We start from the raw sequence: 14731 nt of genomic DNA, 5'->3' as shown, positions 1-14731 counted from the left end.
CAAAATCAAAAAGCCCCAATTTAATCATAATTAAATTCAAATTTAAACTAATAATTATAAAATAACCTGTTGATTCTGCAGGTATATAGATTGAAGAACTTGAATCTACTCGTCGATAGATTCGATTCGACTACTTGAACGCCCAAATCGGAGTTCGATAACGCCTTCAAATTTTTGATTGATTATGAAGAATGCGAAGAACACTCATCGATTTCTCTCGATTATTATGAAATTTTACTGACTGATTATGACTATATGAATAAAATATAATAATAAAAGGGATATATATATATATATTTATGGAATATTGGTTCATGTTGGATCGTATTGGATCGATAAAATAGTTACTTAGCCGTTAAGTAACTGTAAAACGATCCAAAAATAGATTACTTAACCGCTAAGTAACTATAAAAATGATACAATTTAATACCAGAATTGGATAATTATCACAATCGAGCTTCTTGCAAAACACCATATGAGAAAATAATGTAAAAATATCCCGTCTCTCGAGAATACGAGTTTTATTGATCTACCGAATGATTATCATATTGAAAATTGTACGCCAGGACGCGTACGGGTCAAACCGTAACCCGGATTGAAAATGTTAAAACACGGAAAATGCCGGGAATCACCAGATTATGTTAAAAAGGAGTTTTCGGTTTGTTAAAATGTAAAAATGGTCGAGGTTGGACGATTCCCGATTTTATAAAATAGTTTTGTAATTATACGAAAAATAATTATTAAATCTGTAAATCATTATAAAATCATATACCGATCCAAAAATTACCAGAAAAATACCATAATTATATATACTTTATTATGTCCATATTAAAATTAAAATACTCAAATAATATCACATATAAACATCCCAACACCAATTCCAATTATCATATAATTCACTAAAATTCACATAAAATCACATAAACAATTTTAAATAATAATAATAATAATAATAATAATAATATCTGAAAATATGGGATATTACAATCTACTCTCCTTATAAGGATTTCGTCCTCGGAATCAGCTGAAGAAAGCACTAAGGGTCTTGTTACCAACTCCACAATCTTGCCTACATAACTTTTCTCAAAATTTCAGAGGTACTTGAATTCCTTGTATAACATAATGATCATAGGAGTTTCACTCCGCACCACTGTTCCATCCACATTCTTTGACCAATTTCTCAATAAAATTACTTTTACTGATTCCGAGAAAGAAATATAGAAAGAAATATAGAGAGAAAGAAAAAGATAGAGAGATAGAGATAAATAGAGAGAGAGAAAAAAGAAATAGACTGACTTCGTTATACGCCACTGATATTTTAATCGCATTGCAATCCACTGTTGCTATTGGTAATCCCCTCACATAGCCTTACTTTGACTTGACCAAGGTAACTCAGCCCAACTTGATTGGCATTCCTTCGAATATTTGAGATGATAAAATCATGGAACTTCAAAGAGAAAAGAAATTTATATTATAACAGGACCAAAATCTGAATTTTTGAAAAAGTATTGTTTAAATAAAAGAATAATTGAGAGATCAATATGATCATATGAACTTGGTATTGCGTTCCCCAATTAAGACACTACTAAAGGTTGTAATCCTTCTTGTAGGCACAACACACATAAGTGATGTCGTCCCATCCAACTCCTATCACACAGACAGGTATACCTTATGTCCCCTATAGTTAGGGTTGTTCATCTCAGTCAGAATAAAAGAATATCAAAGGAATCCAAAATCAAATGAATATAACTGAAAAGATTTCCAAGTTGATATTTCTGAAGGAAATGAAATCCAGAGAACAAAATTCCACCAAATGAGCAAGTGGTGTCACATCACCAATAAACTATCCGCCATATAAAAAAGTGGAAGTTAAATTATCATAACTTGGTAGAGCTATCAAAACCTGAAAATAGGTTTCATGACAGCTTCTGGCACAGTACATGATTGAAAACGGGAGTTAGAGAATATATCATCTAACAAATATCTCTTTTTGAGAGATATCAAAAGAATTTATAGAAGGAGAAGGTATTGCCAAAGTCTAAATACTTATCTTCTATTTGAACTCTTCTCTTGACTCGTCATCCGATTCTAGATACTTCTTCATATTCTAAGGATATCGATAATCTTCATTGTCATCGACTCATAGTAGCTTCGAAAGATTCCACGATAAGAGTTTGTAACTGCCAGGAGTTTTGTCCAGCTCAACACAACCATCTCAAATGAATGCGCCTATCTTAACTTACTCGTTGGTACTATATCCAATAGTCCAACAGGAACCCGATTTGAGCTCAAGCGTCCTTACATAACTATAAACACTCCTACACACTCTCGTTTCTAGTTTACTATAACCTCAGCTCTGATACCAACCTGTAACACCCCCAAATCCGGGGTCAGAGGATTTGGTCGTCACGATGAAACCTTGATCCAAATTAACCTGTTTAATCAAAATGCAAATGCCAACGGAAGATATTTAGCATCTATGACCCCAAACTAGTCCAAGATCTTTTAAGGTTACAGTTCTAGAAACAAGAATTCCAAATTCCACAAATAATTTTTCACTTTCTTTTACTTCCTCTTAAAACTTTTTTCAACATATTCCAAAACTCAAAACTTAACCCGCTAGTATAACTTCGAAAAGAAGTATACTAGGCCCAAAAATACAATACACAACTATAATATAATATAATATAAACAACTTTAAACAATAAAACTTACACTAGTCCGCAAACCCTGGACCAACCACCTTCCAAAAGCTTCTTCCTTTGCTTTCTCGAATTACACAGCTAAACAGCGCAAACTAATCCTCACTAGAGGTTAAATTTAAAAACAGGCAAGTATAAGCGGAAGAAATGCTAAGCAAGTTCAGTATAACATATATGGGGTTGTTTTATTATAAAACTGACATCTGCACTAGAGTAGAAACATTTTAAAACATAATTGCTTAGTCAAAAAATTTATTAAAGAATCAGATAGTTGTTTTTCAACTGTATTCAAAACCTTTTGGATAATTTCGAGCGAAATGATTCCGCAATACTTTGAATCTTGACAAGAATAAAACTCGTACAACAGTGTTTACGGAAATATCGTAAACATCAATAACATGAAACAATGATTATGGAGTGGATCATAAACTCATTCAAAACTCAACTCTTGATATTAATATTCATTTTGATGTCATATCAAATTAGATATCAATACGAACGTTGATGCTCACAACCTACCCGCGCTAAAATATGGAAGTCAACATCAATCATCTACATTAATACCACCTTTGATATTTAACAACAACTTAAATATCAACATCAATCAGCAACTGAATTAAAATTGTATTTCACCTTTATTCAAAACCAAAACACTTGATAAATCATTTCTTATAAGATTATCAAAAGCAATATAATAATTTAGATTGGAATCCTCGAACGACAGTGTGTTGCCGCTGGTCATCAGCCGGGGAGCAACACCGGTATGCCGAAGCATATCCAACTAAACAAAGGGGTACCCAAGACACATATCTTCCTAACAAGTTATTATATGTTGTATAATACATTGGTCACACTGGACCGCTGCCACGACCTCTTACACAACCATCCAATCCATAAAAACAATTTTTCATCAAAAGAGTCAAATCAAACGACATCCTTAACAACATAAATGTCCATTTCTCATGGTCCAGAGTTATCTCAACAACCGATGGCGAAATAACTGGAAAAATTAGTTATTCGCTAACCTCAACTCAAAGTTTCACTTTATAGAGTAATTTGTAGCGAAATGTAAAAACGTTTAACTATCCTGAACTTAGAATAGTATAGAAACTGATATAATAGAGTTCAGAGTCAATATCACTTGAATAATAAGTTAAGATATAGATATTTGCATAACATGATTCATAATAAACATCACTTGAACAATAAGTAAAGGTAGGGATACTTGCTTTTGAGATTTAGCAGTTAGTCACACTCGCAATGACACGTCTATTCTGACATTCTGTCTCAAAACATCACCGTCCTTCTTTTCAACATTTTACTGATATGCTGCTCCTGCGATTGCTAGAAGCCAGATATCCAATACACTTCCATCTCATTCTTTATCCAACATCTTGTCCTAATCAACTCGAATATTTTGTATCTATAATTAAAAAATATAACTTTAATCATCTAACGGATAATTATCCAACGATCTGCGAGTCAAAGCCCTATCGTCTACCCATACGATAGCCTACACATAAAGAAAATAGATAAATATAAGACTCTTGACCCACGTACGCACGTAATTCATATAACATATAAACACATATTCCACATATCACATAATTTATATAACACATGCCTCGGTTCGTCAAAAGGTTCGACTCGGTACGTTTAAAACTGAAATCGGGTTAAAAATATGATTTATCGATCAAAAATCGACTCAGAATGATTCGTAAAACAAGCGATATTTTGAAACAAAAGGATTTGGGTCTCAATAGTATTTTTAATGAAAGCGAAATATTTTTCTGACTCTAGAGGCGTTCATTTCGTATTAAACGGACGAACGGTTTATTTAATATGAATTTTTGAATATTTTTTGGAATTAAAACGAGTCTCTGAATCGTCTTATAATTAAATAATAGGGCTCGAACACCCGAATCTGACTTTAAAATAATTTAATAATAATTATCGAGCTTTGAATATAATTTTAAAATAATATTTTAAAGCTCGAACTATTTTTCAGAATTTTTAAATCAAAATAATTAATTAAATCTAATTAAATAATTAATTAAAATAATTAATAACTAATTAAATTAATCAATCAATTAATATTTAAATTAATTGACTAATTAAATAATTAATTAAAAACTAAAATTAGTTAATTAATTAATTAAGATTTATTTTAGAATTAAAAAAAATTCTGAATTAAAAATAAATAAATTTTGGAATTTAAAATAAGTAACAACAATTTCTGAAAATAATTAAAAAGGAAAATACATTTTTTTGAAAATAAAATAAGATTTTGATTTATTTTAAAATAAAAATTCTATACAAACAAAATTGAATTGGGGAATTAGGTTTTTAAAGATCGAAACCGGGTTGTAATCGGGTCCGGAAATGGGTCATGGGTCGCCAAGAACACGAAGAACACTCAAAAGAATCAAACCTTCATTTCTATATGATATTGAACTCAGAATTCGACATATAATATACCAAATCGATCAGAAAAACGTTATCTATAACATGGTATCATCAAAACACAGGAATCATGAAGTTTTGGATTTTCCGGAAAATTAAAGAATTAATCCGAGTTATGAAAAATAACTCGAATTTTGAAGTTGGTTATGCACCAAATCTAGTGAGTGTTTTGGAAGGGTGGTGATGAGAGCTTCGATTTGGTTACAAGACAGTTTCAAACGGAGTCCGATAACGCCTCCAAATTTCAGTCTGATTCTCAAGAACAAAAAGAACGCGAAGAACACGAAAAACTCGAAGAACATTCAAGAACTTAATCCGAAAATCAAACAGCTTTTTGAGCATGTTATGGAACTCGAAATTCAACATATGATATACCAAATTGAGCAGAATTCAATGATCTTCAACATGCAACCATCAAAATACATAAACAACTTCAAAATCAAAAAGCCCCAATTTAATCATAATTAAATTCAAATTTAAACTAATAATTATAAAATAACATGTTAATTCTGTAGGTATACAGATTGAAGAACTTGAATCTACTCGTCGATAGCTTCGATTCGACTACTTGAACGCCCAAATCGGAGTTCGATAGCGCCTTCGAATCTTTGATTGATTATGAAGAACGCGAAGAACACTCATCGATTTCTCTCGATAATTACGAAATTTTACTGACTGATTATGATTATACGAATAAAATGTAATAATAAAAGGGCTATATATATTTATGGAATATCGGTTCGTGTTGGATCTTATTGGATCGATAAATTAGTTGCTTAGCCGCTAAGTAACTGCAAAACGATCCAAAAATAGATTACTTAGCCGCTAAGTAACTATAAAAACGATACAATTTAATACCAGATTTGGATAATTATTAAAACCGAGCTTCTTATAAAACACCATATGAGAAAATAATGTAAAAATATCTCGTTTCTCGAGAATACGAGTTTTATTGATCTACCGAAATGATTATCATATCGAAAATTGTACGCTAGGACGCGTACGAGTCAAACCGTAACCCGGATTAAAAACATTAAAACACTGAAAATGTCCGGAATCACCAGATTAGGTTAGGAAGGAATTTTCAGAAGAGTTTCGGTTTGTAAAAACGTAAAAACGGTTGAGGTTGGACGATTCCTGGTTTTATAAAATAGTTTGTAATTATACGAAAAATAATTATTAAATCTGTAAATCATTATAAAATCATATAACGATCCAAAAATTACCTGAAAAATACCATAATTATCTATACTTTATTATGCACATATTAAAATTAAAATACTCAAATAATATCACATATAAACATCCCAACATCAATTCCAATTATCATATAATTCACTAAAATGCACATAAAATCACATAAACAATTTCAAATAATAATAATAAATATCTGAAAATATGGGATATTACATTCTTCCATCAATGCAAGATTTCCATATTGTTATTCTTCATCATCAGTGTCATCCCAGCTCTTCCCCTCAGCTATGTAAGATTTCACTGGAAACTTTCTTGAGCTACCTGAGTCCTTTTGATAAGCTTTGCCTTTATCCCTTGTTTGTTGAGGCTTCCAACATTCAGTGGCAAAGTGCACAACCTCATCACAATTATAGAATTTGAACTTGCTTCTATCAACCATCCCTGTCTTGTAACCTGATCCAGAAGATAAACTTGACCTCTGACCACGGTTGCTGCTTCCAGAACCCCTAAATCCTTGCTTCCTTCTAAACATGATGTTACTGAACATCCTAGCTAAGTTGGCCATAGTAGGATCTTCTATACTTTGTAGCTCTTCAATGGTATAGTAGTCACTTGGATTCCCAGAGAGGTTTCCATCATCCATCTTAGCTTCAAAGAGCATTTCAGCTTTAGACTTAGGTTTTTCAGTAGTAATGTCAAGCTCTTTGATTCTACTGGCTACAAGAGCAGTTGTCTTGAGTAGTTCAGCATTCATGTTATCAACTGTGCCACCACCATATATGATCTTCCTTTGTTCTTGCTCCATTTTATGAGTCTTCAGCTTACTATACAACTTCTAATGTGTCATGGTTTCAAAGTCAACACGCTCACGAACAGATGAAGCCTTATTCTCTAAGTGGTGAGGTAGGACTAGCATAAACTTCCTGTTGACTTCTCTCTGAGGATAAGTCTTTCCATGAATACTTAATTCATTTAACAACTTATTCAGTCTTTTAAATACCTGAGTAATACTTTCTCCCAGAAAGGACTTAAATGCCTCATATTGTGAAGTTAAAATATCCAGTCGATTCTGTCTGGCATCTTCAGTTCCTTCCATAAGCAGTTCTATGGTCTCCCACATGTGCCTGACACTCTCACAGACCATAATTTGAGATATTCCTCACAAGCCAATAACCACACATAATTAATAATAAAGAAACACAGAGCTGACCGAACCCATACACATATTTTATTTACTCAATTATTCAATAATTACATATTTAAATAATGCGAAAATATACGAGTCGTTATAAGAGGCATGTTAAGTTTGCCCATGATAGCTCCCAAAGCCACGACATTTTGCATTTGTAAGTGTGTTAGGTCCAAAAGGTACATATAGAGGGGGGTGAATATATGTTCTTCGTTTTCTAAAATTAATTGCAGCGGAATATCAAAATTAGAACAAATTAAACACACAAAGAGATTCTGGGTAAATATTCTTTTTATTCAAAAGTATAAATACCCGGAGGTTTGCTTACAACTTCAAATACAAAGATCTGAAGCAACAATATAAAAAGAACCAAAGCAATAAGCTATAAATTGTATAGTTACTTGCGACCTTGTACATCTAGGGGAGTCATTTTTCCTTAGAATTTTTCCCATGCATACTTACTTGCGACCCTTGTATGCATACATGCACTAAGAATTTTATTTTTGCTCCTATTTCTTCCCTGAGGCTCGTACCAAGTCAAGATCAGTTCCTGTAATCAAATATTAAACTGTATTACCAGGATATTGATTCTGATATTCAATATACTAATCAGGGTGACTCCTACTACAAGGTAGTGATCACTTTGACTTGGTTTATGTAGAGCACTGTAATCCCAAAGCCGTCCTTTCTTCAAGTCTTCTCTCTTGAGTCTTCGACTGAAACATAAAACCTGTATTCTTAAATATGAATCCTTACTTAACAATCTTCCTAATGATAATATTCAGCTTCCTTTAACGAATCAGTTACACCTACTGCAATGATCTGGTTCACAGGTGACTAGTTTCGCTCTCAGGCCTTCGTACTATACCTTCTCAATTCATTGTCAAGTCTTCTATCAGATATAAACAACTTTACTAAGAGTCCTTGAGGTCTTCACACTGATCCTGATAACTGCTTTAAATGACTCCAATCTTATTCCTCCGATGCCTAAACATATTAATGAACTTCATACGGATCATTGATGACGTCTTCTTCACTACAGCTAACAAAACCTTTGTGTATATGCCTAATAAATAATTTGTACTGATTCTAATGGAATATAGATTATTTCAAAGTCCTTGTTCTATGTTGAGTTATCCAAACCAGTATTGTTGAGTTATACGTACAACTTCAATCTTGCTCAACAAAGTGCTTGAGGGAGTCTACCAAGGTTTGAATACCTGTCTGTTGACTCTGCACCAATGAGGTGAGAGCATACAATTGAGCTGTGAGTGAGTCATTGGAAGACTGCAAGTTGGAGACTTATTGTTGAAGAGACTAAATTCGAATATTTGTAAATGTAGAGGTAGGTTGATGAGAGATGGATGAAGTAGAAGGTCCAAATGTATCTTCCACAGCTTGTTTGATACCCTCCATTAGTAGTGCAGAAGGCTCATATCTACTTTGGTGAAGCCGGTTCAACTTAAGCTTTGTGTCATTTGAACTTGTTATTTGTTGTTGAACCACTTTGTGAAGAGCAATGAAAGACTGTATGAGAGTTTTGACATCTTTTTCCATAGTAGACAGATCTAGCATTGTCATTTGGTCAACAAAGTGTTGAAACTTTGAAGTGATCTTGACTTGAGAGGGTATAATCTCATCCATCTTCTCATTTAACAGTTCCTTACCCTGTCTTCATGACCAATCAACCTGAGTTCTAGAGCTCTTCCAAAGAGATGGAAAGCTTTGAGTTGGGCTTTGGAAACTTCATTGATTACATCATAGACTTCAGTAGGGGTTAAGGCTTTAGTATTGCTTCCCAAAATAGTCAAATAATCTTCCCTGAATTTAGTTAAAACACCCTCCATCTCCAAATTGTAGTTCTTATTCAACCAAGCATCACATTTTCCATCTTGTTCAGCTTCATTAAAAATTTTATCTTGTTGTTCTTGGACATCTGTTTGATATGAGAGCATTATGGCTTGGTAATCCTGGTTAGACATATCTGAGGTTAGGAGTTGTTGAGAGATCCGTGCAAGTCTTGCTAGCTGATCAACCCTGAAATCTTCAAGATTTGATTGAGTTGCAGCTTCTTGTAGCCAGTTGGAGACTAAATGAGTTTGTTGAGAAGTTGAAGGTTCAGTTGTTTGGATTTATGAGGGGCCAGAAACACCTGTGACATGAGTCACAGTTGAACTCACAGTTTGCACTGTGGTTATGACAGGGTGTTGTTCCTCACCAGTTGTGGGAACCTCCATTGGAATTGGAGGGGATTTGACTGTGCTACTGTCATTTGCAACAACCTCAAACCCTTGTGTGTCTTGCACCACACTGTCACTTAAATGTGTTATTCATTCCTCCTCTATGACATAATCATTGGCAATTGTACTCCCAGCTTCAATTGTCAAAGCAATTTCAGCCAGGGTTTTGAGGGGAGTTGTTCCTGAAACAGCAACCTCCAATTGAATTGGAGAGGATTTAGATAGCTCCCCCTCAGGAGTACTTCCCTCAAACCTAACATCCTGTAAAGGCTGATTTGCACATGAAGGTGCATTTGAGATCTCCATGGGGTCTTCAGTAAATACTGATGAATCCCCCATGGTTTTGATGGTGTCATCAAGGTCTATTCTAGCTAGTAGCCTCTCACCATGTGAATAATGTGTCTGGGTGGTGAGCAAGGTTTCTTGAACCAAGTCACTTGAATGGGGTTGTACCTGAGAATTATATTCAAGCGCATTATGAGAAGAAGAAATTTATGAGTTTAGTAGAGTTTGATCATGGGTGAGTGTTGGCAGCTCCCCCTGAGTGAATGAGGGAGTTTCAAAAGATGTGCTCTCACTGTGTGTGCCATCCTTATTTCTTCTTTCATGCACTAGAATTTGATCTAGTGCAGACTCATTACAGGAAGTATTGGGGAGAATGTTCTTTTCAATAGAAACATTCTTTTGAGAGGATGTCTCTAGAGTCTGTTTTGACCCTATTTTTATAAATGCATCCTTTTGGGAGGATATGGAAGTGGCTTGAGTGGTCAACTCAGTTTGTTTAGCCTTCTTTGTTTTTCTGACCAAGGGTGACTCTGCTTGTATTTGAACCTCACCACTCTCATTAATTATAGTAAGGGTTATCTCCTTTCTCTTCTTTTTACTCACTTCACCCTTTTGAGAGGATGAAGTGGTTGGTTTCCTAGCTTCTATTGGTTTTGAAGAAGTGGTCTTAGCTTGGGAAGGTCCCGGTTAGTTTTCCTGTATATGAACTTCTACAGGTTCAGGGACCATAGCTGTACTCGATTGTGCATTTGATCTCATGTCAGACATTGGGTAAGGGTAAGTCTTAAACTTCTCTATCATGAATGGAGTGATTTTCAGACTCACATTTACCTTGTTCTTTGTAGTAAGTGAACCAAATATTATTTTAGACACTTGCTTATAATTGCCTATTTTAGTGTTGTCTATACCATTCAACAAATGTAGGTCTGTTACTTTATGATTTAAAGTAGACATAATAAATCTAGGAAATAAAATTTCCTTACCTCTAGCAGATTGGGGCATAGTTAGCCTGATGGCAAGTTCTTCCAGGATCAATAGACCAACATTCAAGTGTCTGTTGTGGGCTATTGAGAACACCAGCTTCTGCACCATACTTGAGATGTTGTCATACCCCGTCTTTTTTCATGTGAAGGCCCTTACTATAGAATCAAACACAAAGGACCATTTCTTCCTTAGGTTTGTTCTGTTCAAACTAGCCAGATTGATTCTTCCACCATAATTGATGAAATCCATGAACTCAGCTAGCTCATCTTGTGTTGGCATCTCCACTAGATTTACAGTTGGAAGACCCAAAGCCGCATTCACATCTTTGTTGAGTGACATTTATGACACTTTATAATGCTCTAATAAGCTTTGGATTGGTGCATTTGTACTCAAGTTGTTAAGTGTTTTAACGTATTTTCTAGTGTTTTTGCATTTCAGGCATTGTCTAGGTAATTAGGTGAATTAACATTATTTTGGTGTTAATATAGTGTCTCGGTGTTGTTGGAATAAAAGCTCGCGAAGACCGGCTCGAATCTGCAAGAAAAATGAAAGAAGTCAATTTTGGCAGAAGCCCAGTATGCCCGCGCTGAACTAGCGCACGGCTGCGCCGAAGTAAAGGAAGGCAGCGTGCCCGCGCTGATGAAGCGTGTCGCCGCGCCGTGTCGGGATAATAAAATCTTGATTCTATTGTAATTCTATTTTCTGGACTCTTGGGCTGATTGGACTGCTATATATTGATAACTCAAGATCATTTTTTAAGAAGAAGACTTACCAGAGCACAAGGAGAAGACGACAAGAGACCTATAGCACAATTCAACAAAGGCGAAGACGATCTAGTTTATTCTTGTGAATTTTTGTTTTGAGTTGTAATCTTGGATGCTCGTTTTTTGTTTCTTTGAACCTATACTCTTGTTTGTACTTGGTTTTAATTATTCGTTATAAAGACTACGTTTTATATACCATGCTTTCATCGGAACCCGTGTTGATAATGAGTCCGATTATGGGCTAATCATTATTGTGGGGTTCTAGGGGATTTATTTATGAATTTCTTTAGTTAAATTGTTTGATGCCTTAGTATGTGGTGATTGTATGATATCCTCGTAATGGTTGTGCATATTCATTTTATGAGCGTCGCGAACTTATAAGATAGTGTGTTAATTCTTAATGAAGCGAAAGTGAATTTAAGGATTTAGAACTTGCCATGCTAGCATAGGTTCATGTATTTGTTATGCATGATTTGTAGTTAATTTTAACCATCTTACTTGCCCTTTATAATCAAGATAGATAACTTGTGCTTAAACCTTTATGTTGTCAAATTCTATAGACATATAGGGTCTCAATATAATTGGTGTCTATTCAGCTTCTATCTCTTTTGTGGATGTCTGGTAGTATGGTACTCGTGCAATGAAATTTGGCGTTTATCAGTTTCATGTTATCTGATTAGTGTCATCACCATTGCATGCTAAGGTTAAGATCAGTAAGGCTATTGAATGAAGTATTTAATGAAGTTAGAATCCCATGTTTGTCATATTTATTAATTCAATTAATCTTATTTCTCGTAGTTATAATTATTAGTTTAATTTTTAGTTATAAACAACCTCAATTAGTTATCGTCTTAGCATTGAATAATAATCATACATTGTTGCTTAAGTGTGTGAATTACTTAGTTAACCAATACAGTCTCTGTGGGAACGAACTAGAAAAGATTCTATACTACTTGCGAACTCGTATACTTGCGTGTATTATTAGCGTGTGTTTAGCGACTAACAAGTTTTTGGCGCCGCTGCCGGGAACTGCAGTGTTAATTGATAGTTTATGTGCTTTCCATCAGTGGTCGTTAAAGTTCATTGACTCAGACATTGTTACTTATCTATTTCCTTGCCTTATTTCAGGTACTCTAGCGAGGGTGTATCATACGCGTTCGCGTACTCTTAAGAGAACATTGGATAAAGCCGAGGAAGAAGTTATGGTAGTTCATAAGGAAGTTTTTGAGGAAGAAAAGAAGGTATAAGAAGAAGAGAAAGTCGAAGAACCAGTTGTAGTAGCAATGGGAGATCAAGCAGAAAATCTGAAGGCTTTGATGGACTATTCTCAGCCTAAGATTAATGACATTCAGTCAAGCATCATCAGACCGACCATCAGGGCTAACACTTTTGAGATCAAGTCAAACACGATTCAGATGATACAAAACTCAGTTCAGTTTGGGGGTTCTCCTACTGAAGACCCCAATATGCACATCAGGGATTTCATCGAGATCTGCGACACTTTTAAATTCAATGATGTGATTGAAGACGCTATCAAGCCACGCCTGTTCCCATTCTCTCCGAGGGACAAGGCTAAGTGCTGGTTACACTCTCTGCCAGCAGGATCTATCACCACTTGGGAGGATCTTGCGTGAAAGTTTCTCACTAAATTCTTCCCCATGGCGAAGACTGCTGCAATCAGGATTGCTCTTACCCAGTTTGCTCAGCAAACAGGGGAATCTCTGTGTGAGGCTTGGGATCGATATAAATAGATGCTAAGGAAGTGCCCACACCATGGCATGCTTGATTGGATGATTATTAATTGCTTCTATAATGGATTGGGTGCTACTTCTAGACCCATGCTTGATGCAGCATCAGGAGGAGCCTTGTGGGCTAAGAGCTACGATGAGGCTTATGAACTTATTAAACCGATGGCTGCTAATGAGTACCAGAATCCTTCCCAGAGACTGACTCAAGGGAAAGTTGTAGGAATTCTGGAATTGGATGCAGCTACTGCTATCGCTGCCCAACTTAAGGCTTTGACGATGAAGGTAGACACTTTGGCTAAATATGGAGTAAATCAAATCGTAAGTGTCTGTGAGCGTTATGTTGGTGCCCATGAGACTGATCAGTGCATAATTTCTAGTGAATCGGCTTCGTGAGCAACTTCCAGCGATCGCAGCAACCAGCGCCAGCCACCTATCATCCCAACAACCGCAATCATCCTAATTTCAGTTGGAGCAATGCTTAGAATGTGGTTCAACAACCTTATCAGCAGTACCCAGCTAAACAGTACAACCCCCCTATTTTCAGCAACCACAGTATGCACCTAGACAGCAACTCCAACTGCAACAAGCCAATGAAAAATTTGAATTAAAGGAGTTAAAGCTTATGTGCAAGAGTCAAGCTGTTTCTACCAAGACCTTGGAAAATCAAATTGGGCAAATTACCAATGCTTTGCTAAATCATCAGCCTGGTACATTACCTAGTGACACTGAAGTACCAGGAAAGAGGGAAGCTAAGGAGCAGGTAAAGGCAATCACTTTAAGGCCTGGAAAGGTTGCGAATCCCGAACAAACTCAAGAGTTGACTAAGAAGTGGTGTTGAGAAAGAAGTAGTGCAGCAGGACAAAGAAGTGGAACCAAGAAAGACTACTGTTAAGCACACTCCGCCTGAGGGTAATACAGGGGAGAAATAGATCTATTCTCCACCGCCTTTTCCCAAGCGGCTGCAGAAGAAAATGCTAGACAAGCAATTCGAGAAATTTCTGGAGGTGTTCAAGAAACTTCATATCAACATACCTTTCACCGAGGCTCTCGAGTAGATGCCTAGTTATGCAAAGTTTATGAAAGGTATTCTCTCTCGAAAGGTGAAGCTAGATGATTTAGAGACAGTCGCTCTCACGTAGGAATGCAGTGTTATGCTGCA

At 35.4% G+C, this 14731-nt stretch overlaps 1 non-coding gene across 1 annotated transcript; it reads right to left on the bottom strand.

Annotated features, from left to right (window-relative positions):
• Positions 1-13497: 13497 nt before the first annotated feature.
• On the bottom strand, positions 13498-13604 carry LOC141681421 (small nucleolar RNA R71). The gene has a single exon (XR_012558856.1). It is a non-coding gene; the product is annotated as a small nucleolar RNA R71 (small nucleolar RNA).
• Positions 13605-14731: the final 1127 nt, after the last annotated feature.

This window comes from Apium graveolens, chromosome 8 (assembly GCF_009905375.1).
Source record: "Apium graveolens cultivar Ventura chromosome 8, ASM990537v1, whole genome shotgun sequence".
Taxonomy (NCBI): domain Eukaryota; kingdom Viridiplantae; phylum Streptophyta; class Magnoliopsida; order Apiales; family Apiaceae; genus Apium; species Apium graveolens.
Note: the sequence above shows the minus strand (reverse complement) of the source record. Positions and strands in the feature narration are given on the sequence as shown.